Source organism: Cydia splendana, chromosome 14 (assembly GCF_910591565.1).
Source record: "Cydia splendana chromosome 14, ilCydSple1.2, whole genome shotgun sequence".
NCBI lineage: Eukaryota > Metazoa > Arthropoda > Insecta > Lepidoptera > Tortricidae > Cydia > Cydia splendana.
The window spans coordinates 5070256-5095732 of NC_085973.1; the positions used below are offsets into that span (position 1 = coordinate 5070256).

A 25477-nucleotide genomic window follows, 5' to 3' on the forward strand; every position below is an offset into this window, starting at 1 on the left:
ACTAAAGTAAATACGGCGCTTAAGGGCACGTCGAGGATCACTTTTCATACCAACGTTTGTGGTCGAGTTCACAAACATGTTTACAAGCCAACATTACAAAAATATATTTGGGTAAATTTTTGAAGAGGGTGTTTTTTCGACATTTGTATGGCAGTTTTTTTATTTTTGGAAAATCAGATTTATAATCATCGCTTTAGAAAGGGTTTTTAACAACAAAAAATATACTGTACGAGGCACCACTCTACTTTTTATAGTTAGCTAGATATGGACGTTTAAATATCGGCATTTGTATGGCACTATTTAGCCATTTGTAAGGCGTTTTTGACATGTATATAGCATTTTTTCGACATTGTATGGCAGTATCAACATTTTATTGCACTGTTTATTATTTTTGTGGCATTTGTAAGACCCTGACAACATTTGTATGTCACGTCCATATTCGATGTTGATCGACGCCCAACTAACCGCACTATTGCGTCATAAATTTAATTTAACCGTTATTTAATAGACAAATAAAATTTTGGGGGGTATCTTTAAGTCATAACAAAACAAGTGCCGCGCGGGACAACGGTAAAAAGGCTTCCCTTGTTTTATTAAATAACGCATAAAATTATCGAAATTATTAAATCCGTTCTCTAGAAAATGCTCTTTATAAAAATATAAAGTTATTCATAATACGTTGCCTACATCCAAAGTTATGATTTTTTTATTGGGTGTGTGCCGCCACTGGGACACGCAAAAAACGGCAAATTTCGCCGTTTTTGAAACTTCAAATGCGATTTTGTCAGAAACAAATAATATTTAAGGTATAGTTGTACATTATATTTAAAGTTCACAATACATTGGATGAAAATATATACATACCCAGTCTTTTAGTCCTATGGAAAAATGCCTATTTGAAAATTGACCCATTTACACGACCTTATTGTCAGTGTCTTAGAGGCGTGTAAATATATTTTTGGAACGTTAGCTTGCATAGCTTGTTGTACAGTCGACGTCAAAGATATGTTTGCATTTTTCGCCTTATTACAAAGGAGTAAGGTGCAAAAGTGTAAACATATCTTTGACGTCGACGTAAGTTAGCTTCTCGGCCTCCGGTTACGTCACTTTTCTTACGGAACGCAAAATTAATTCCTATAGGTAGCGTGCGCGTGAGGGTCTGCCATCTTGTGGCCTGAATCGGAAACATATGTGCAAATGTACATTGCCAAAGCAAGTGCTACTATCTACCGTTCTCGTCGGTACGTTTCCTTATGCACAGTAGGTTCTGCCATCTTCTGGCGTTTACGCCTCGCACCAAAAAATCTAACGGCTCCTATGCTGCCCCCTATAGTTCATGCACGGGGCCTATTCAAATTACCTAATCGATATCATATCATGTTTCTTTTAATGTCAGTTTAATCCGGCGAAAAAAATCTAGTTTCTTTTCATTTTGGCGTGTATCCAGCTACGCAACCGAGTGTGAATGGCTTTACTATTATATTTACGAGTGAATATGGCAATGGAGAATATTCTTTTAACATGCCCGTGCTCTGTATATATTAGTGTTTATCCGTACATTAAAAAGACATTTTATTGTCATTTGTAGTCGGCATGGGAAAAAAGAAATGGAGCTATTAGCTATTTTTATTTTTTATCTAATCACTTGTTACTATTGCTAGTTTTGACTGGGGAAAAGGCGGTTTCACTAAAAACGGGTTTTTACGGTAATAACATATATACTCAAACTCAAAATATACTTTATTCATGTAGGCCTAGCAACAAGCTCTTATGAATCGTAATGAATCTTAATCTAATACGCAAAATACGTATAATAAAATAAGCAGTGTTTTGTTTACATACCTAAATACATTACTTTATTATAATCTGACCAATCACAAAAATAGACAAAAAAAAGCGGCCAAGTGCGAGTCGGACTCGCCCATGAAGGGTTCCGTAGGAGCAAGTAACCTAATAAAATTGCGGTTTACGATTTATGACGTATTAAAAAAACTACTTACTAGATCTCGTTCAAACCAATTTTCGGTGGAAGTTTGCATGGTTATGTACATCATATATTTTTTTAGTTTTATCATTCTCTTATTTTAGAAGTTACAGGGGGGGGGGGGGGGCACATTTTACCACTTTGGAAGTGTCTCTCGCGCAAACTATACAGATTAGAATAAAAAAATATTAAAAACCTCAATATCAATTTTGAAGACCTAACCATAGATACCCCACACGTATGGGTTTGATGAAAAATTTTTTTTTGAGTTTCAGTTTAAGTATGGGGAACCCCCAAAATTTATTGTTTTTTTCTATTTTTGTGTGAAAATCTTAATGCGGTTCACAGAATACATCTACTTACCAAGTTTCAACAGTATAGTTCTTATAGTTTCGGAAAAAAGTGGCTGTGACATACGGACGGACAGACAGACAGACATGACGAATCCATAAGGGTTCCGTTTTTTGCTATTTGGCTACGGAACCCTAATAGGGGGAATACTTAAAATACAAAATACCTGTGTGCAGCCGCAGTTTAAATGTGTCCCTGCCTTGCAGCTTGCAGTAGTAGGTAACTCTTGCTTTGGCACTTGTTCGACACTCGAAGCTCCTCCGATAATTTGTATTTGGCTTGGAGTCTGGATTTGCTTGTACTGGGGGTTGCTAGCGAAATACGACGGTAACGCCATTCTTTACGCACTCTCGGGTTTAAATTTGGGCATAAAACATTCAGTAGGGGTATAGATATAGATATAGCGATGTTAGAATAAAGCCCGGTTTTAGTTCCTTTGGGGGCTTTCTTAATGCTCTTAAATAAATAAACGAAAAATTCTTAACAAATAAGTCCCTGTTTCGTCTGGTCACTTTCGAATTGTCAACCGTCAACTTTTTGACAACCAAAGTTACATACCGCATTAAGTCGTACAGCGACATCTATTTGAAAGTTGTGAAATTCGAAGTACATTTTTTCTTATATATACCTCTTCTTAAAAGAGTCTTCTATTATCTAGTAGAACTAATTTATATCACTTTCGCGCTATAAAGTATAAATCCACTTCCACGCGTGTGCCCTCAAACTCCGCAACTATATAGCCAAGGAAAGTTTTCCTTGTCTTTTTCTCGGAAAGGGTTGATCCTACCGATTTGTTGCCAGCTTAGGACACCGGCATTCTGGCGACGAATTAGATGAGAATTAATGTAGCGAATGATAAATAAATCTCGCTTACGGACGTAATTACTAAATTTTCTATCTACACAAGCTATACAAGAGTAGGTATAGCTAAATATTGTAAAAATACCCCGTATACATAAAGATTTAATAGTCGTAATTAGAAATCCACTCTTGTACTTAGGTGTACGTACATGAAACTATATTTTCAGTATTAGGTAGATATTTTAAAATAAAGCATAGATGATTGACAACGAATATTGCGGTATTTTGGCCATGTTGCACGCAGGGATACCAGCAATTCATCTGTTTATACATTTAAAATTAAGTACAAAAAATACATTCTGAATTTGCAAAAAATGTTATAAAATTAAATGCCGATGCTAAATCTCTTATGAATATTATTGTAGTACTTTAAGTTTTTGTAAAATTGTTTTTGCTATTCTTAACGACGGTGTGATAGTTTGTCCAGCGCTTTAGTAAAGGTAATGCTATAAAAATGTGGCTAATCATCTCTGTTCCCACTTTAAGTTCCTGTCTTTGAAAGAATTGTAATTCTGTTTTATACCGGCCATTATTATTTTATGCATTTGTTTTTGCTATTGTTTAATTAATTATTTTTATAAGTTCAAGGGTCCACTGAAAATCAGCGTCGTTGCACTGAGTGCTCCGACACATGCTGGGTGGTATCCTCTTTGAAACAAACAATTACATTAACCTACGTTATATGTATGTCTGTATAAATTTTAAGATGTGTTGTTTCAAATAAATTATTTTCTATTCTATTCTTCTTCTATTCAATTCGGAACGCCTTATGGTGACCGGTAAAATCGAGGGGAAAAGGCCTAGGGGTAGAATGTCCAAATAGCGGAGGAACTAAAAATACCTGTCAGCGACGCACTCCACCAAGCTACAGAACGGGACCGATGGAGACAACTAGTTGACGGAATCAAACGGAGTCACTCATGCAGCAATGAGGGACCGATTGCAGAGAGAGAGAGAGAAAGATTGACGTTAGCCCCCATTCGATTTACTCAAGACAGGTTATTATAATAACCTGTCTTGAGTAAACGCCAATAAATATTAGTGTGTGAGTGTGTGACATCTGACATCGGACGTGTTTTTTAATAAGAAAACTTGAATGAGTTAGAAACCAATCACAAAGTGCTTTCGTGAGGTGGTAAATCTCCTCACTCGTGCCGCGATAACGACTGAAATCTCGACGCCACGCGATTAGGGGATGGAGGTGCGAAGCCGACGCGATTAGTGAACCTCCTGCCTATCACCTAGCATATGTTGGATGTTAGATTAGCATCTAACATTTAATGAGTTGTGTGTGTACATATTACGTGCGGCAACAGTTTATCATATATAGTATATCGTACATTAATTATTAATGATTGCGTCTAGCCTGCTAAAATTGGGTGATTACGTGATTAGGTAAAGGATGAATCACGTTACGGGTCCGTGCCGAGGTGTCCGACACCTCTGTTTTATGTAGAAAACATCACGTAATCACCGTTCATCTGTGATATAACTTAAATTACTTATAGTGTTGGAAGCCTCGACGCGGACCCGGACCGTTCTAGCGCTAGGCATCCCTAACAATTAACAACTCTCCGTTTACAGTAAAGACTAAGTAATTAATTACCTTTGTAGGTATAAAACTAGAGATGCCCCGAATAGTGAATTTGGCCGAATACCGAATATTCGGCCCCTCACTCGGCCGAATACCGAATATTCGGCATGACATGCGAACATTTTGCGTCACAATTATTATGAAAACTGTTCGCCAACAAAGCACGTTTGCTAAGATTTATATTTTTATGTTGATCAGAATTAATTAATGTAGTTAGAGTCAATCAAATCAGACCCATGGTAAATATAAAATATTTTGTAATCAACAAATTCTCAAAAACGTGCCTTCGTTTACAAGCTACTTTCCAAGAATACATTTGAAATATTAAATATTACCTGTGTAAATTTTCTTTTTAGGTGCAACAGATATTCGGTATACGGCCGAATAGTACGCAAAATTCGGCCGTATACCGAATATTTGGCAAAGTGACCGAATAGGCCGAATACCGAATAGTTGCCGAATATTCGTGGCATCTCTAATAAAAACCTACCCACTCACCTATAATTAGCTAAAAGCACACATAAAAAAACTAAATAAGCTTCGCGGCACTCATTTAATTAATTAAAAAGACGCACTGGCTCTGCTCATTGCAAAAGAAACAACCGCGGACCGGACTTTATGGAACGGAAACATAATGCTCCGTTATATGACGAATATTTTAAAAAACAGAGTTTAATTTTAAAACTGGGGAAAGATACCGGAGTCCAGTAATTTATGACGTCATTACGGAGAATTAAATGAAAAATGTTCGCCATTACGACCACATGCAGTATTGCCCTGGATGGTTACGGTTTTATCGTCTATCTTTGCATGCGTCACTTTCGCACTTACGTAGTTAGAATGTGACAGGCACGATGACAGGATAAAGAGGCGGCCATCTTAAGCGGCCTGGTGCCTGGTATAGATATACTGTTGAATTGTTTCGTCGGAATTTGAGTGTTTTAATAAAACCATCCCATTTTGTGTATGTGTTGTGGCATTTGTACTCGTATTTACAGTTTACTTGTAGGTAAGAGTCTTTCTCTACATACACATATTTTAAGTAGGTATAGCTAGGTGTATTATATTTAATCAAAAGCGACACGTGTGCAATTGTCGCTTAAATGTTTGCAGCAGGTACAGTTTTCAGGCGTTTTTAAACTTTTTCTTATTTGGCCGAATATTCTCGGATAGACTGTTCAGGAAATACTTTGGTTAGAGTTCCGTCTCCAAAATTGTATTTACCTTGCTTTATGCGTGTTTTAATCGTGGTACCACGGCTTTTGTACCACAGGGGACCACGGGTAATTTTTTTCCCCGTAGACCCACTGCACCAAAAATGGGACTACGGGTAAATGACGACGACGAACTGTCTTTTACCCGTGGACCACCGTTGTCATATTTGGAAGGTTATATAGATAGGATTAATTATTACATTCTCTTACATTTAATTATTACAAACGGCGTCGTCATTTTACAAACGTGAAACGTTATGTAAATTGCCGAAAGCAAATTGCAAATTTAGTGTTTCTTCTCCAAAAACATTTGCTTCACAACGTAACTAGACGGAGCCCCGATTCGCGGGGCTCCTATTTCTGGGCGGTTTGCCCTTCGGGCATCTGAAGCTACCTAACGAACCTAACCTACCTACTCGTACCTACCCTCGTACCTAACCTACGCTTAAATTGAAGTGGGTCTATGGGGAAATAAATTATCTGAGGAATGATCCGTGGGCCCACGGAAAGTTTCGTATTCAACTCGCATATTAGTGCAAACGGGACGTATAGAAAGTAAATTACGTTCTCGACGGCGTTTATGTCAGTGACAAACTGATGGTAACCGTACTGTTTCTTGTTTTTTATTTACGAGCACTTTTAGGATACTGTTGACGCGTTGGTTTATAAGCTACTAGCGACCCGCCCTGGCTTCGCACGGGTTAACAAATTATACACTTAAACCTTCCTCAAGATAGATATATCTAGGCTATTGATAGATGAGAACCGCATGAAAATCCGTTGAGTAGTTTTTGAGTTTATTGCAAACAAACATACAAACAAACAAACAGACAGACAGACACGACGGGGGACTTTGTTTTATAAGGTGTACCTAGTGATAGTGATGCTGTTTGTACTGTACCTACTGTAAGTATAGCCACAAAGAAACAGGCCAATTCTAAAGAGGCACACTGATTAACAGTCGGCCGGACGGTATCGACCTGTCAGTTAGAACAAAATTTTGACAGTTCCGAGTAACTGACAGGCCGATACCGTCAGGCGGACTGTTAATCAGTGGGCCCCTTAACGTACACTGACACGAAATGACATCTAAATTATGTCATTCAATTATCGTGCATTTCGCCCGTACTGGCTCGAATTGGCGCACGACAGCTAAATGATATCATTCGAATATCAATCTGATGTCAGTGTACGTTCGAATTGGCCTGAAAGTTGTGAGCGTCAAGATGGCGGGTGGACCTCAGCGAATTTGAACGAAATATTTTTAAACATATTGTACCTTCGGTGTACTTTAGTGTACCTTTAATATAATCCAGTGTACTTCTCCCGGAAACGAGATATTTACTCGTAACATAAAAGGTCCACCCGCCATTCTGACGTCAGGATGGCGGGTTGACCTAGAAATCTTGAATTATACTGCATTAAAAGTATATAGTTTTGAACAGACGCATGCAGGTATTGCTCATAATGCACATGGAACAGTTGCGATAGCAAATACCGTAAATCACGTGCGTCTTGCGCCATAACTCACAAATTTCACCGATTGCGGAATATTAAAATTCTTTTCAGGGTACAGTCGCAATCAGATATATCGGAGCGGCTAAGGCGCTCACAAATATCGGAACACGCCTCTATTGTCAAGGCGTTAGAGTGCGTGTTCAGATATTGTGAACACCTTGGCCGCTCAGATATATCTGATGGCGAATATACACTACCCGCAGAGATATCTTACTCCTCTGTATAAACCGCTGCTGCAAAAAATCGGTTCACAAAGGCTGTTTAGTTTCCTATACTTAATAATTAAACAGTTTGACAGGAAATAAGTATAATGTATTCAATTAAAAAATAAAAATAATCCTTGCTCGATCACCAAAGTTAATAGTAACAAACAAATATAGTATAGTTAAGTACCTAACGGATTGTAACCGGATTAATAAATGGACGGATTTTTGATCCTCTCGTCATTCGATCAAAAATATTGAAGCATATCTCGTAACACTGTATGAAATTTGATTGGATTTTCACCGATATAAAACTTCTTCATCAGGACATTCATGCACAAAATTGTAAATAGGGCACTATCTCAAATGCATCTACCTCGAAGTAATAAAAAGGTTTTGTCATATTACCTACGTACAAGACTTATATCAATTTTAAAGAATAATATCTACTCGTTGAGAAAATACTATAGATTTAGGCATTGACGTATATCTCACGTACGACGTTTTATTCATTTTCAAAAAATTCTACACAAATTTTTACAGTGACAGCTGCTATAAAATATTACTATCTTTATTCAATAATCATAAGTAATACATACGCAAAGGGTTAGGTAATAATACATATGTGGGTAGGGTATAAAAGTGGTTTCGGTATATTATAGATAAGCGGTAAGGTGTCACATACCGTTTAAATAATGCAACTTATTTACCCTTTGAACGCTAAAGTGTCGTGAGTAGTCATATTCAGATTTTAATAACAGGTATAAATAAGACCTGGAATAGTTATGGATAAAAAGATAAGATAAAGATAATAGTTTATTCAAGTAGGCATATTACAATGCGCTTATGAACGTCAAATAAAGCTATACCGGCTCGGCTCTGCCCGGGAAAATTTAAATACCCCCTCAATTGGAGGAGGGTATCCCAATATGGGACCGGCAACAAACTCGGCGGGACACATCTTTTCAAAACTGGTTAATGAGGTTTAGGTGTGCGTGACACTTTCAGACATGACAAATGGCGGCCATGAGGAACATTGGCGCGAGAATAATAGGTCGCCCGCTCCTTTTACAACACTAGGTATTAATTAAGTATGGCATTATTCATAAACGCATTACAAGCCACAACCAGCTAATAATCGTTTATCTTTATCTGTCATTTACACTCATGTATTTGTACAAAAAACCGGGCAAGTGCGAGTCGGACTCGCGCACGAAGGGTTCCGTACCATAATGCAAAAAACGGCAAAAAAAACGGTCACCCATCCAAGTACTGACCCCGCCCGACGTTGCTTAACTTCGGTCAAAATCACGTTTGTTGTATGGTAGCCGGGTGGATTTCATCACCAAAAATTTCACCATATAAAAAATTTTTTTTTTTTAAATGTTTAATTTAACACGATTCTAGCTGGGTAAAGTAATAGGGGGCTGTATATTGAGGATATTTATGGTATTTATACAATCATTTGTGGCTTATATTTGAAGTTATCGCTTTCGGAAAATAAAAACGCAAGATGGTGATGACAATCATGGTATGGTAATGACTCTTTTATAGACGGTAATGATACTGCATGTACGGTAATGACGATTTGGGAACTAATTTATATATGTATTAAAAACGTATTAAAAAAACAAAAACTTTTTTTAATTGTAAGGCTTTAGAACTTTAATAAACATTACAAATAACGTGTTTTTGAACATAAGACTAGCTACATAAATTATTTTTAGAAAATTATAAAAAATACATTTTATTCATATAAATAAATATATAACAAGTATTTTTATTGTATAATTTTAAATAATTTATATTCCGAAATAGGCAATTTATGTATTAATTTATTTTTTTGGGTTTTTTCAATGTTAAATCATATTAACAATATTGTACTCTTATCAGTTTAAACCCGCATCTTCTTTTATCTACTGCATAATTTGGTATTTATATCATATTATAAAATTGCTGGATTACCAGTGAGCTTAATTTTTACGATATATTACTTTTTTTTGATAATTTGATTCATTGCATAAGTTTGTATTTTTGTTGTTTTATAAATTAACTTTAAAAATAGCTATAATGATTTAAATCCATATATATATTGTTTAATAGCTAAACATTAATATATAATCAGTGTTTTATAAGTTGCAAGACCCCTACTTGTAATGCATGTCATAAGTTACAAAATGTTAGGTATTGGGTCCGGTGACTACCCAATGGTATAATTATTAATTGCTGTAATTATATACATCAATTAATATAATATTATCAAAAAACATAAGGCCATTACGATAGTGAGCCAGTACCGTAGCCTATGGTCGCTTAAAACTTAATATATGTTGCTTGTTTAAATACTTTGTTTTAACACGACTAACATGCAATTACAGACTCTAAGTTGCACGATTTACATTATTAGATAATAAAAAATAAACATTTGTATGTTCTAAGTTCTAAGTGACCTAAATTTTGCCTACTTCAGTCAAAATGTTATTTAAAACTAACCATCCTCTAGTGTGAAAAAAATAGTCATATCTTCTTCTACATTTATTCTACATTTATAAGGTAGACATTATATAGTGTTAGAAGACATAGAGAACGTTTTTCAAACATACAGCTTAATTTCATAATGAATTATAGCAAAATAACTAGAAAAGTTTCTGAGAACCGTCATCACCATACACATGAAATCATCACCGGTCGTCATTTTTTCCCGGTGATGATGGGTATGGTGTTGACGATTTGAGAGTTTCTTGTTTTTATTTCTAGAATACGAATAATAGTAGTTAATGTCTATGCTACACAATAAACTTCATGTAGTTTGCCATTCATTTCAATAATTATTTCTAATATATCATTTGTAACTTTTTTAAACCAAAGCATAACGGTGATGATGCTCTGTTGTGACAAACTACGTTTTACAAATTTGTTCGTAATATTTCTCACGATTCAATGGTGTGACTTTATAGTGAAATCATTTTTGGCATTCTATATTAAAGTGAAAAATAGGGCAAGGACCTTTAGCGGTATTTCGTTGTTCATACACGGAGATAAGCTCACATTGACATTACGGTGTTGACGAATATTCGTGACAAAATTTTAAATATTTTTAAATGTACTTTCTCGGTGAAGGAATTATTGCATATTTTCCCATGTGTTAAACAACAACACGGAAAAGATATAAGTAAAAGAAAAATCGCAATCGTACGATAGGTATGCTATAATTTTCACTGCAAACAATAAGGTTCAGATTTTTCCGGTAGACGGTGATGATTTTAGACACATAAAACATTTTATATAAAAAAAACTATTAAGTTATTGGAGATGGTAATTGAAGGAACATGAAGATAATAGTTCTTAAAAACATATAAAAAAGTTGCAACTCGCACAACCTACTAGTTTTTTTTATAAAGACCGAACCATAAGTTTTCGCAGGATTTTGAAATCCACCCGGCCCCACTTAAATCTTTATTTTATTCTGTTTTTAGTATTTGTTGTTATAGCGGCAACAGAAATACATCATCTGTGAAAATTTCAACAGTCTAGCTATCATGGTTCGTGAGATACAGCCTGGTGACAGACAGACGGACGGACGGACAGCGGAGTCTTAGTAATAGGGTCCCGTTTTACCCTTTGGGTACGGACCCCTAAAAAGAGATAAAGATGTGTTATTACAGAACCCTCCATTACCTATGCATGTCACGAAACGCACTTCGCTGGTTTTCTCTTTCATAAGCTATAAATATTTGACATTTATAAATATTTATACAAAGAACAATTATTTACCATTCAAGATTGTTAATACATAGTAATTCTATATGTTATTAAAAAATATAATATCCAAACAAAATTATATTTATAGTTAAGTATAGACAATATAGACATCAGTGGGGTCCCAACTCAATTTACTTTCTATGGCTTTAGTCACCCTCCTGAGATGAAATTACAACTGATAGAAACTTGCCCGCCTTATCTGTACGAAGAAAACTACTTTTATGCTGTTAAGATTACTTTATTGAGGCTTTATTTCTTTTCTATAGGGACATGACGTGGATTGACGTACGTTCGGAATAAAAGGTTATTTATTTATAGACTTTGTTTTATATTTCTTCTACCACGCGTCGAATGTTGATCCCGATGACAGTTTTTCCAATTCCAATTCGGTTGGGCTTAAGTAAAAAAAAGTTGAAGGAATACAATACAATACAAATTTTATTTATTGCACTCCTCATTACAGAAAAAATACAAATAATACAGGAAGAAGGGGTTAAACTAAAATTTACTAAACTGAAGTTTACTTTTATGTAAACATATATTAGACGTCAACTGTACAGGATATTTTTCCCAATAAATGTATGGATGTTTTACAACCCGGCCTTGTATTCAATATAAGTTGCTAAAAAGCTGCATAATAAAATAGCATTTTATAATAAAAGCTAAGCTCCGGTCGCATACAATAAATCATCCAAGCATCGATGCTTTGGCAGAAATATAGTTTACATTTTGATCTAGTGCGTAGTGGCCGAGTGTAATATTTTCCATTTTTTGTAAGCCTTTAAAAGGCTGCATTTATTTGCTTTAATATTTACGGACATGCTAGTGATAAAATGTATTACTTGCTGTATTTTTAAGACTCATGTTTTTTGTACTTCATTTTAAAAATGAAAATAACCGTAATACCGTAAATCGCATTTTTTTACTCATAGCTCGGGTGCTAATATAATTTCTAAATTATACTTATTCATTGTACCATAATACCATAAATGTCAAAAAGTTTGCCTTTTTCTATTAGGTACCGTATTTGTTAGGGGTGGGTGCGCACCCGAGATGCATATGTCGCAGTCGGATCGTATAATCCGCCGTATTACATTACGGCTAGCCGTTTTCAAAAACAGGGGCGTTTTGAAATGCGGCGGTTTAACGATTAGCCGGATTGAATGCGGCTGAATGAGAATCCGCCGGAATGTATTCGGCGCCATACGTTCTTTAACACGGCTAGCCGTAATGTAATACAGCGAGTCATTAGCCGCCGCTTTGACAGTTTTTAGATCCCATTTTTAACACCCGAGGCGCTGCCTGACAAACGCTGGGGTGTCCATCAAAAATGGAGTTCGTCGGACTGTTTCTTTTCAAAAAACATTTCTTTCGCAACTTAACTAGACGGAGCCCCGCTTCGCGGGGCTCCTATTTCTGAGCGGTTTGCCCTTCGGGCATCTGAAGCTACCTAATGAACCTAACCTACCTACCTATTGATTTAGTGAGACGTCCGTGAAAACATTACACTTTGGGGAAAAAAGCGTAGGTAGGTAAGTAGGTTAGGTTCGTTAGGTAGCTTCAGATGCCCGAAGGGCAAACCGCCCAGAAATAGGAGCCCCGCTTGCGGGGCTCCGTCTATTTAAGTTGTGAAGGAAATGTTTTGGAAAAGAAACACATGTAGTGCGGTGGGACCATGGTAAAAATAAATTAAATTGCAAACATTGTCAAACTCCGGTTACGTGGGCGACCGAAAGAACTGGTCACTCTACAATCTAAAATAGTAGTACGATGCGGCTAAACGTTGGCCGCCTTATTGAAGAACGTATCGCAATGACAATCCGGCTAATCGTCGAACCGCCGCATTTCAAAACGCCCCTGTTTTTGATAACGGCTAGCCGTAATGTAATACGGCGGATTATACGATCTGACTACGACACATACATCACCATTGTTAGTAGCTCTCGTACTTACAGGGCTAGCGTATCTTATAGTAAGTCAAGTGTAAGTCTTGCACAATTGTGTAAAAGTCTGTAACAACTGTGTTCTAGTGCGGTGTCGGCATTTACGCAAACATCAAAGGCGCCGGTCCACTGTTACTTTTTACACTGTGTTATAGCTACTTACCATCTGTTGTCAAATGTCTTCCCGCATAAAAAAGTTTAATGTTTCCGCCTCAACATTCATGAGAGACCCACAAAGCATTTTCTCGTCGCGTCGCTCTCAGGTGGCCCGGGTCATTTTTCTTTGTTGTGGAAAGCGTCATGAAAAGCAAGCACTTTTCGCCCAGCTGAAATACGACGTAAGCCTCATGGAAACTTCTTAAACTTTACACGTTTTTAAAGTAACGCATATTTCCTTTGACTCAACCATGCTCGGTTTCACCAGCATTATTTTTTTTTAACAGGTGGCAATGCTTCCGGACATCTTTCAGTACCTAAAAACGACATTATGATTTGATGACACACACTGAAGAGATTTTTATGTGTTTTAAATAATTAAGCAAGAAATTACTTGTTATAGCGGCCAGCGTTAAGATTAGGCACGAAATGGTATATGTTGATAAACTAGATACTCCTTTTCGTGTCCAGCAGAGGCTTAAGTAAACAGAATCGCTGCTGAAAAATATCAATAAAATGTACATTAAAATTACTCATTATATGTATGTATGTATGTATGTATTTACTTTATTGTACATAGAAATATAAACACAAGAAACACAGTTACAGAGTCAATTAAATACAACAAAGGCGAACTTATCCCTGAATGGGATCTCTTCCAGTTAACCTTTGAGGAAATGAGTAGGACAGAAGTAACGATGAATGACAAACAAAAGCAAAAGTGTACAATCCCTAAAATAAATAAAATGCACGTTTTGAATACACATTACTCCAAATATACATAAATAGAAATATAACAATACAAGAATACATATACATATAATATATATAGGTATAAATAAAAATAAATAAATACTCAACATATAATATAAATAGATATATAGATATTAATTCGAACCAGAAAAGTAAAGGAAATGAAAGAAGTAGGTACTTAATCGGGAAAAACAGAATTATCTAAGTATCGGAAAGCCACAATTTTCTAAGCCTCTCCTTGAGTGATGCTACAGATTGGGATTGTCTCACGGACACCGGAATCTCGTTCCATAACTTAGCGGCGTGGACAGTAAAGGATTTTTTGTAAGTGCGCGTCTTATTGGATGGAATTGCGAGTGAAAGATTGGTGCTTGATCGAAGACGGTGACCACTGCCAGCAGCTAAAAAACTAAATCTTTCGGAGAGGTAAGGTGGCGCAGCAGGATTGAATAAAACATTGAAAAGCAATGACAGGATATGCATATCTCGACGACGACGGATCGGAAGCCAGCCAAGCTGAGATCGGAACTGGGAAACATGATCAAACTTACGCAGACCGAAAATGTATCGAATACAGATATTTTGCAGTCGCTCGAGTTTATCCAGAAGCTCCTCACTGAGGTCTAGAAAAGCAGAATCAGCATAGTCTAACAAAGGAAGTAAAAGTGAACAAGCAAGCGTTATTTTAGTTTGGAGAGGAAGGAAATTTTGAAGACGCCTCAGTGAGTGGAGAGAAGCAAAAAGTTTATTGCTAATGTCGGAAACATGAGCTGACCAGGACAAAGTTTGATCAATGATGATACCCAAGTTCTTATTTGTAGAGGAAAAAGGGATAATTGTTCCGTCAAAAAGTACTTTGGGTACCACCATCTCCGACAATTTGGACACAAAGTGAGGACCACTAATGACAATCGCCTGCGATTTCTTTGCATTAACTTTTAAACCAAACTTATTCACCCAGCAACGAATTGTTTCAAGGTTGCTATTAATTTTATCAACTAAAGATGGAAAGTCATCAATGCTAGCCGCTGCGTATATCTGCAAATCATCCGCGTAAAGGTGGTAGCTACAATTTAATAAATCAATAATGCCATTAATGAATATTGAGAAAAGGAGAGGAGAGAGTATCCCTCCTTGGGGGACACCAGCAGAAAGGTCACACCACTCAGAGACCTTGTCGTCAACCCTGACACGCTGGCGCCTCCCAAAGAGGTAGTTACGGAACCAGGACAGAGCTGCATGTGAAACATTTAACGTACGAAGGATATGAAGGAGAATATCAAAATCAACCGTATTAAAGGCACTACTAAAGTCTAAAAGTACAAGAACCGTGAGCTTTTTATTTTCAATATTAAAACGAATGTCATCAGTAACCCTGACGCCGTGCGCCAGGCCAGGCGTGTGCGTGGTGCGTGCGTGTAGCGCCGTGACGGTGCTATGCCCGGGGCGGAAACCTGACTGAAATCGATTCAACAAATCATGCTTGTGGAGATGTGAAAGGAGGCGACGATTAACAAAGTGTTCGATGATTTTAGACAAAACTGGTAGAATGGAGATGGGCCGATATTGGGAAAAGGATGTGGGATTAGAAGTTTTAGGAAGAGGGATAACATGAGCAAGTTTCCACATAGCAGGAAATGTACCAGTGGAAAAGGAAAAATTTATGATTTCGGATAGGATAGGAGCAATTCTATCTACCACCAGAATAAGCATGTCCAGGCTAAGGTGATCCTCACCAACAGTCTTCGTTTCAATGTTTTTTATGATTGTGACAACCTCTTGTGGTGAAATATTGTCAAGTGCAAAGGTAGAGTCAGGGTCAGAGCGAAAGTTATTGGCAAGAGAAGATAATGTAGCTTGCTTGACGGAAGGATCCAACGTCACTGGAGATGAGCTAAAATGCCGATTGATTGAGTTCAGGTCTAGAGTGTCTGAGGAGCACTGAGAGACTTTGCCCACCCCCAGTGACCTCAAGAACCTCCATAACATTATATTACTGAGTATTCTCCAAAACATGTTGCATAGTTATACTTAACGTTTATATTAAGGACTTTACTCAACAACGAACGGTGTCGGAACATTCTAGCAAAATGTTGAAGAAACGAGCAATTTATATTTAAGAGCCCGGAAGCTGAGTAAACAGCGACTGAGTCAAATTGAGTATACATCTAAGCTCCTTAGCACACTGGCGTTTTTGTCAGTGGTTACGTGGGTCCATTTTATATTTTTTATATTATTGCTTATGGTTGCGTCTTTTGTAGAAAACAAAATTTTGGTTTGATTAAAGTCACTGCCAAGTCTGTGCAGACTTATGTCAGATGGACTCTAGTGTGTATAATTATTGTGACTCTATTGTGTGGGTGTTACAATTTCCTAAAAAAACTGTCACAGTTATATCATGGGCAAAAAAGGATGGAAAAACAAAATAATAAGTAGGTACATAAGCTGAGTATTACAATTTTCAAGTCGGGTGCAAAATTGATTGACTCTGCATGCTTGAAAATCTGCTGAGATGTAATGAAAATTCAAAATTCAAAAATGCATTCTACGTTTAGACCTCAAGGGCTCTGTCACAAGTGTATAAAATATTTGCAGTGCAACATACTCGTAGCAACATTTATAAATACAACGCAGCGGCGGATTCGTGTGAATCGCCCTTCGGAAAAACGCTAGTGTGCCAAGCTGGACACGATTTCAGGATTGTCAGGCAGTGTTTGTAGTTGAAATATCGCAATTGTATTCGTAGGCTAACTGAATAACGTCTCATAAAAGGATAACTGGCGTTTTTAAGTTAGGTTGACATTTTGTGTAAAAGATATATTTAGAAATATTTCCACAGACAAGAACACAGCTCTTAGTTACATGATGATGACATAACGTACTACATTAACTACATAGTACATTTTTACATAATATTTAGTACATACATAATATGTATACCTAGGTACTGAATATTATACTGGTTAGATATACGAGTATAAAGTATTTCTCCGATAGCTATATTTTGCGAGCTGTTTATACTCAACTTATATATTTATAATGAAATATGAAACTTCCAAATTAATGAATAAAACAACGAGTTTTTTCGCTTGGATTATTCCTACAGCAAAAGTTGTTTAGAAATACTAGACGTTGAAAAAAACGGTTTCAATGTTAAACCACAATTTACGACATTTATCGTTCTGGCACAAAACATTGTATTTAATTTTAATCTATTTCTTTAAAAAAACAAAGAACAAATCTCGGGCTTAAAGTAAACTTACTCAGCTATTAAACAGTAATCCACTAACCGCGTTTCCAGAAAACAAAGTTGACAATAAAAATAACTCCTTTTGTCCTTTAAATCCAGAAAGTAAATTCAATTTAGAAACGCCCTCAAGTTCTCTTTGAAAAACAACCCGCAATTCGAAAACTACTTAAAGGCTGATTCTGTTTTGACATTTTGATATGGTTTTCATCTCGTTTTGATACGACCTTGAGTCGTGTCATCGGGCATCTCACTTCTTCTTCTTCTTCTTCTCAGCATATTTGCGTCCACTGCTGAATATGAACATATGCCTCTTTCATGGATTTCCGTGTTGATCTGTATACGGCGGTTCTATGCCAGGTCGGCCCCTGCCGTCTTTCTAATGTCGTCCGACCATCTGGCTCGTGGTTTTCCATCCCTCCGGCTTCCCAGTCGAGGTCTCCAGAACAGTAGGTACTCGCTGGCCCCATCGGTCGTCATCCCTACGACAGCATCTCACATGCACCAATGATAAGTGCAAGAAAATGGCTTACCTGACTACTTACCTAATATGGAGCATATTGCATTTCGTCAGCACCAATCAGGGAATTTTGTACTTTAAAGCGCGACTTAAGTGGTGTTTAAGTCACGTCTTACTGTCACTTTCCTGACAAAATGTATGAGATTTGACATTGACCGTTAGTTTTGTGGTGATTCCTAACCGGCCGTTAATGGTACAGTCGGCGTAATATAGTAGGTAGCATCCAAAGTATTCAAATAGTTCGGTACACCATATAGTTTGTATGGCGTACCGGACTATTTGAATACTTTGAATAGCACCTACTATATGACGCTGACTGTACATAGGTAAGTGAAAACGCCCATCAGTGCTCAGTGCTCAGCTCACACTGTCGTATCAAAATAAAATGAAAACTATATCAAAATAGATAGAACAGAATCGGCCTACTAGTCCGCATGTATTTGGGGATCCACTTAAAACGTCGTTAAAACTTGGCCGAGGAATTTTATTCGAAAGACAAAGGTTTAATTTGATTGAAGTTGCAGCATTTCCTTGGGGATTTGTGCATTAATAGGAATCTTGTTTAACTTTGGGATAGCGGCAAAGTTTTGCTGATTTTAACGGTAATAAAAACTTTTAGATGACTAACACCTTTTATTATGACCACGAGCTTAACACTGTCCTGACACTAACATATATTCGCTAACGTTTGCGTAACATAGTTTCTATGCATCTCGCTCGTACTGGCATATTAGCGTGAGCGATAGAAAGTAAGTTACGTAGAAGTTAGCGAATCACTATGTCAGTGTCAAACCAGTGGTAGGTAGTCTTACAAATTCAAAATGTAAACTCACCTAAGATACAGTCATAAATATGTACATAATAATATATAAAGAAACTGTAATGCAGCTTAAGAAATAAAAAAACAAGTCAAATAAGTACAGTCAGCGTCATATAGTAGGTAGCATCCAAAGTATTCAAATAGTTCGGTACACCATATTATTTGTATGGCGTGCCGAACTATTTGAATACTTTAGATGCCACATACTATATGACGCTGACTGTGCCTACAATAAAATTATTAAAATATTTCTCATAAAAATCTCATAAAACTGTAGGATTACTTCATTTGTACAATGCAAAGCCAGTCCGTTAAATAATTAATTAAGCTTTTAGTGATCATGAATAAATGATTGTAGTTCAGAAGTAAATACTGCAATGTGACATATAATCCAAGTAATTCTAGTAACAATAGAACAAGCAAAGTGCATCAGCAACATAATATTGAATATTCATTGCAATGTTATTTCGAATAAATGTACTTGGCATTGTTCCCTGTAATCTGGTATTGTATTTACTGAACCGCTGAACGTTATTGACTACTATTGAACCAATCAAAGTGAATATTTGAACGATTGTTCTATAAATTTGTATATATTTCACATACTTTGATGTTCATAAAATATGCTGTCTTTTTACATAGGTACTTTTATTTAGCTTCACTGCGTATATTTAAATCATGCTCCCTTCCGAGGTTTTCCCGAGGGTCTACAGTATGGGGTTCTTCAAAAAAGGAGTGTACAGGTTTTTAAAAGGTCGGCAACGCGCATGTAACACCTCTGGACTTGCAGGCGTCCATAGGCTACGGTGACTGCTTACCATCAGGCGGGCCGTATGCTTGTTTGCCACCGATGTGGTATAAAAAAAATGTAACTCAAAATTTCTACCACTCTCTGGTATCGTATAGGGTTGGAATTAGGAGGCTTCCGTTATTCCGACAATGCATATGCTAACATGGAGCTGATCTAATGATGCAGTCGGAAGGTGCAAAGCCAATGGTTTTCGTAGCCAAGTCATCGATGAAAAAACAGAAACACATCGAGATTAGGCTAAGAATGCAAGGAAGAAGTAAATACTAAAATATGTTTGACAGTGAAGTAAGAACACAATGCAAATGCAAAGAAGAAGAAGTACCTAGGTACTAAAATATTTTTGACAGTTATGTATTTGTCGAAGTACGAAGAATGTAAAACAGCAGCGGTAAAATGGACTTGTGTCCGTCCCCTCTTCAATTGTTTTCATATAAAACAAACGCCAATCTATTAAGGGGTTACACGTGCAAGTAACTCGCCAGTAAGTTACTGGCAAGTTAGGTACCTATATTTTGCTTGATTGCCCACAACGTCGCCGACAGCGGCGATCCCTAAACAATCAAACTGTAAGTCGATTTTGACCGACTTTTGTCGTTGCTGGTGGATCGACTTGTAGGCTGAGTTTACTTTTGATTGTGTCGTATTATTATACAGATCGCTTCGATTAATGATTTAGAATAGTTAAACTTACTCATGCATATTTGTTACTTCTCCTCGCCTTATTGAATACAAGTTTTGAAGCCTTATTGAAGATTTTGTTAGTTTAATTACTGAATATAGCGTACGAGTACATATGTACTCTTGTTTTTAATAAACAAAGAAATGCCTGTATTACCCTAATTAGACTGCCATAAACATGCAAATAAGAATAATAAAAAAATACTTAAAACCTGTTTCTGTAATTATTTAATTAATTTAAACGAGTAATACTAGCATGAAGCTCCCTTCACTATACGTACCTATAAATACATTGTACAGGATACTTACGATATACAGCTTATAACTTTCACTACCTCATATCCTAGCTGCAACTAAACCTTAAAAATCAATTTTAGCCTCTTCAAAATAAGACTCACATTTAAAAGTGCCGCTAATGACAGATAAGTGACTAAGGAAGTAATTTGTAATGTCGTATACAGTGCACCGTCGGCACGGGAATATTACAGACACTCTTAATAAAGACAGGCTGTGGTATAATTGCGGGGGTGGTTTAATGGACTTTAAAAACGTGACGCTGCCTTTAATCCAGTGTTCAGAATGAGGGCAGCGTGCCAGCGTTATGTATTTTCATTACTACGTGTTATTCGGTATTTGGAGGCTTCGAACTACGTTTTGATGTCGATGGCATTTTGTCATCACTCGCCCGCGCCAATACATGTACAAAAAATAGGCCAATCAGAAAGCCAATTTTCGGAGCGTTATCAAAGAGGCTGATGGATGTATGTAACTGGGGACCGTAGGGCTGGTAGCTTCCTCGCACAGCGCATAAGCACTGCAATTCAGCGAGGTAATGCTGCCAGCGTCTACGGGACCTTGCCGAGGAGTGATTTTTATTGTAGTTTAGGTTTAGGGAAGTTTTATTTTTATTAATTTAGAATACTTAGGTTATTTTAGTTTAGAAGTTTTTATACAATATTTTTATTTATTTGTTTAATTTTTCAATAAAGATTATCAGAAAGACAGACGGTGACGTCAAATATGTAACATCCCTGTTTTTGCGTTGGGGGTTAAAAATAAAAGGAGACCAATCAAACATAAACTTCTACCACAATTAGATAATGATGATGTTATGTACCTATTTATGAAAAACAGAAGATAATAATTTACTGTGTGTGTTTGAGTTAATAGGGTATTAGCCGTCGATAGCAGCACTTAACTTAAACGCCTCACATAATTATTAATACGCCGTTAACCCATTGTGGAGGTTATTTCAACGGCCTACCCTAGTCGGTCTGGCCCTGCTTACGAAGCAGGAGGTCCCGGGTTCGAATCCCGGTAAGGGCATATCTTTAAGCGATCGGGCGATGACCAAAGTTGGTTTAGTTGATAAATGTACGGTAAAAAATAAACGCTTTATATTTTTTTACTCATTTAAGAACCCAGGATCAAAATTGATTTTATGGGGGAAGACCAGATTTATGGTCATCCCGTATTTCAATTTAGTCTTCCCAACCTTCTATAACAGGTTTATAAAGGAAAATTCCCTCGCCGTAGCTTGTCCAATGAGCGCTCGTGCTGAAGCGATTCTATACACCCGACGCCACTCGCCCTATTAGTGATGTTACTCCGTATTTGCTCCGTGTTCTTATTCTGGGGAACATTCCCTGAGAGCATATTCCCAGGAATTTTATCCTGATTGCTCCGATATTTAATTAAAACTCGACATGTATCTATTAAACGACTTTCGTGCCATCGTTACGCTATTCAGAACCTAGTGCTTACGCGTTTACGAAAAATGTTAATTGAACCTCGATGTTACAGCGACTTGGAATTGAACTCTGACAATTATTGACTATTATTATTGTAGACAATTAGTCAATATTCGAGATACCTACTAAATTTTGTGATAACATTGGGAGTTAACTTTTAGAAATAATCTCGTTAAATATTTTTGCGGACAAAAATGATTCGGCGGTTATTTTTTTTGTTATTTAAGTAGAGAATCTCATCTCAACTCTTTTTTGGTGCGCGTGCCGTGAATGTTTCTATAGACTTCTGGTCGAAATGTGTCTGCAATAAATGTGTGTTTGCACTATGGATCTTGTTGCCTGAATATACTTTGAAAAAGCTTTTAAGCACATGATTAGGTATGTTCCATTCTCTATATTCCCAGTTACATAATTACGTTCTTTTTTAGGGTTCCGTATCCAAAGGTTAAAAACGGGACCCTATTACTAAGACTCCGCTGTCCGTCTGTCTGTCACCAGGCTGTAACTCATGAACCGTGATAGCTAGACAGTTGAAATTTTCACAGATAATGTATTTCTGTTGCCGCTATAACAACAAATACTAAAAACAAAATAAAATAAACATTTAAGTGGGGCCCCCATACAACAAACACGATTTTACCGTTTTTTTGCGTAATGGTACGGAACCCTTCGTGCGCGAGTCCGACTCTCACTTAGCCAGTTTTTTATATTCCCATGCCGAAATATTCCCAGTAACGTCCCATCACTACGCTCACCCATTAAGATCTCGACCTGATGATAACGCCTCAGCTTGATGCTTCTTTACCTCGCTATTGTACAGAATATAATCAAGATTCTAAGGAAATATGTAAGCTATTCGGTAATTTTAGTAAAAGCTGCTATGAAGTTTCCAAGTTTCGTAATACCGTCTTCCAGTGGTTAGATTAGATAAGATACCGGTAACTAAAGAACGGACGCGTAGCACGTGGAACTTCACGCCCGCCCATGATGCTGGCGGTCAACGCCACTGTGCGAGCGGTACAGCAATATGTTATTATATAACGCGTGTGAAAGAGACAGCAACAGGCGGGTCAATGTACGGAAGTTCTCGTGCAAAGCGTCTTTTCTTTAATAATTATATGCACTTCATTATTATTTTGATTGCTTTTAATCAAATCTTTCAGATAATCAATTTATCAACTTAGATCACTTACAACTTAAGAACAGTGCACTTACTCAAGTGCATTATTTAATTCGCCCACACAAGTGTCTAGAGTTAGACCAAGATAAGTCTGCAACGATTTTGATAGCACATCACGCAGTACAAAGTCAAACTTCTGTGAAAGTATGACGTATAAATAACACTGGCACTGCGTGTGCTTTCAGAATCGTTGCAGACTTATCTTGTTCTAAGTCTATTTAAATAAATAAGTACATTTATTAAAATGCTTTAATCAAATAGCATAAATAACTTCCATATTTTATTTTATATTTCAATTTATTATGCCATTTACGTATTATTACAGAGATCGGGTTATCTGATCCTTGGAATCAATTTAATTGCACTCGGGTTACGCGCTCGAGAACAAAAGAGAATTCTTGGTATTAATAATGTATAATAATAAATCAGACGCCATTTATCCGGAAAAAGGTATAAATTGCATTTCTACTTAAAAAGGAAACTTATTACTTTATACAAATTTTAATGAGCTATATATATCATTATGCAAGCCTCCTCGTTACAACTTTAACTTACTAGTACTACGTACTTTATAAATTACTAGCGATCCGCTCCGGCTTCGCACGGGTTAACAAATTATACACTTAAACCTTCCTCAAGACTAGGGTTTGCACGACGGATCCGAAATGTATGGGAATATCCGCAGATCCGGATCCAGATCCGGATAATTTCATACATTTCGGATCCGGATTGCAAACCCTACTCAAGACACTCTATCGATAGGTGAAAACCGCATGAAAATCTGATCAGTAGTTTTTGTGTTTATCGCGAACATACATCTTAGAGTCTGTGCGGAAAGAGAAGAGCCGTGGAACTCGTGGAATGTAAGGGAGCCCATACATTCTACGACTCTTCTCTTTCTGCACAGACTCTACACACAGACATACGCGGCGAGGGACTTTGTTTTATAAAGTGTACCTAGTGATTATTTATCACTAGCTACCCGCCCCGGATTTGCACGTGCTAACAAATTATACACGTAAACCTTCCTCAAGATTCACTCTATCGATAGGTAGGTGAAAACCGCATGAAAATCCGTTCAGTAGTTTTTGAGTTTATCGCTAACATACATGTTACAGACAGACGCGGCGTGGGACTTTGTTTTATAAGATGTAGTGATTATTTATTATATTATTTTATTTACTTTATTACTTGTTTTACAAGGTCCACAGTTTGCATATAAAAAATCAAACAAGCAGCCCCAGAGAATTTAAACCGCAGCTGGGAAATCGCGGCCAGTACATTTACATCGCATATTTTTGTAGTCATATCACTTATGTTCGGGGACTAAGGTTCAGAATGGCATGTGTATTTTTTTATTTGACTGTATGTCGGGCATACGGCTACGCTTCTATTTCTTTGAATAATGCATAAACGACCGCAAGCGAGCTGGAAAATGCAACCAAATATGCATCTTCTAGTAATTTTCACGAGGCAGTAACCAGTTTGGTTTGACTTTGGATATGTAATCTTAAAGTATTAGGATAAGGTTGAGATTCATTTGTAAGTGGACTACGGTCATACAATAGTACGAAAGTTGTAGTATTCGTTACGTTTGCGACCAAATATACATTTTGAAAGATATAAAAATTAAACAACAAGGATGATTAAAGCTCACGTTTCTTTTACAAACCTCTGTCAGATTAGGATGATTTTATTGTTAAATAGTGTTTACAGCGGGCGCAGCATGGTTCTATTTTTATCGCCTGTCACTATGCCCGTCACTTTCGCACTTACATACTTGTTAGAACGTGACAGGCATGGTGACAAGCGATAAAAATGCGACCGTGCTACGCCGCAGGATTCGGTCTACAGATCAAGCTAAAATGTGTGCGTAGAATTTTTCGTAGCGCTTGCTACGAATCGTAGAATTTGTGACACAAATTAATATTTAATTTGATTTTAGATACATCGTAACATTTTGGTAGTTTTATTTGGTACTTGTTGTAATAATAATGTCACAACTTTGAGATACCTATTTACCTATGCATGTTGCATTTAGTGTATGCCTCGGAATTTTCGGACCGATACGTCCTGCAAACCTTCAAGAAAACAGCGTACTCCCATCTCAAAGGTCGGCAACGAATTTGCG

At 36.9% G+C, this 25477-nt stretch overlaps 1 protein-coding gene across 2 annotated transcripts in view; it reads right to left on the bottom strand.

Annotated features, from left to right (window-relative positions):
• Positions 1-6560: 6560 nt before the first annotated feature.
• The window catches only part of LOC134797105 (probable cytochrome P450 301a1, mitochondrial), a 308099-nt gene continuing 289182 nt past the window's right edge, over positions 6561-25477 (bottom strand). For both annotated transcript variants that reach the window (XM_063769335.1, XM_063769334.1), the window contains exon 11: positions 6561-6613. The gene's annotated coding sequence lies outside the window, so the exon portion shown is untranslated. The remainder of the gene's footprint in view (positions 6614-25477) is intronic.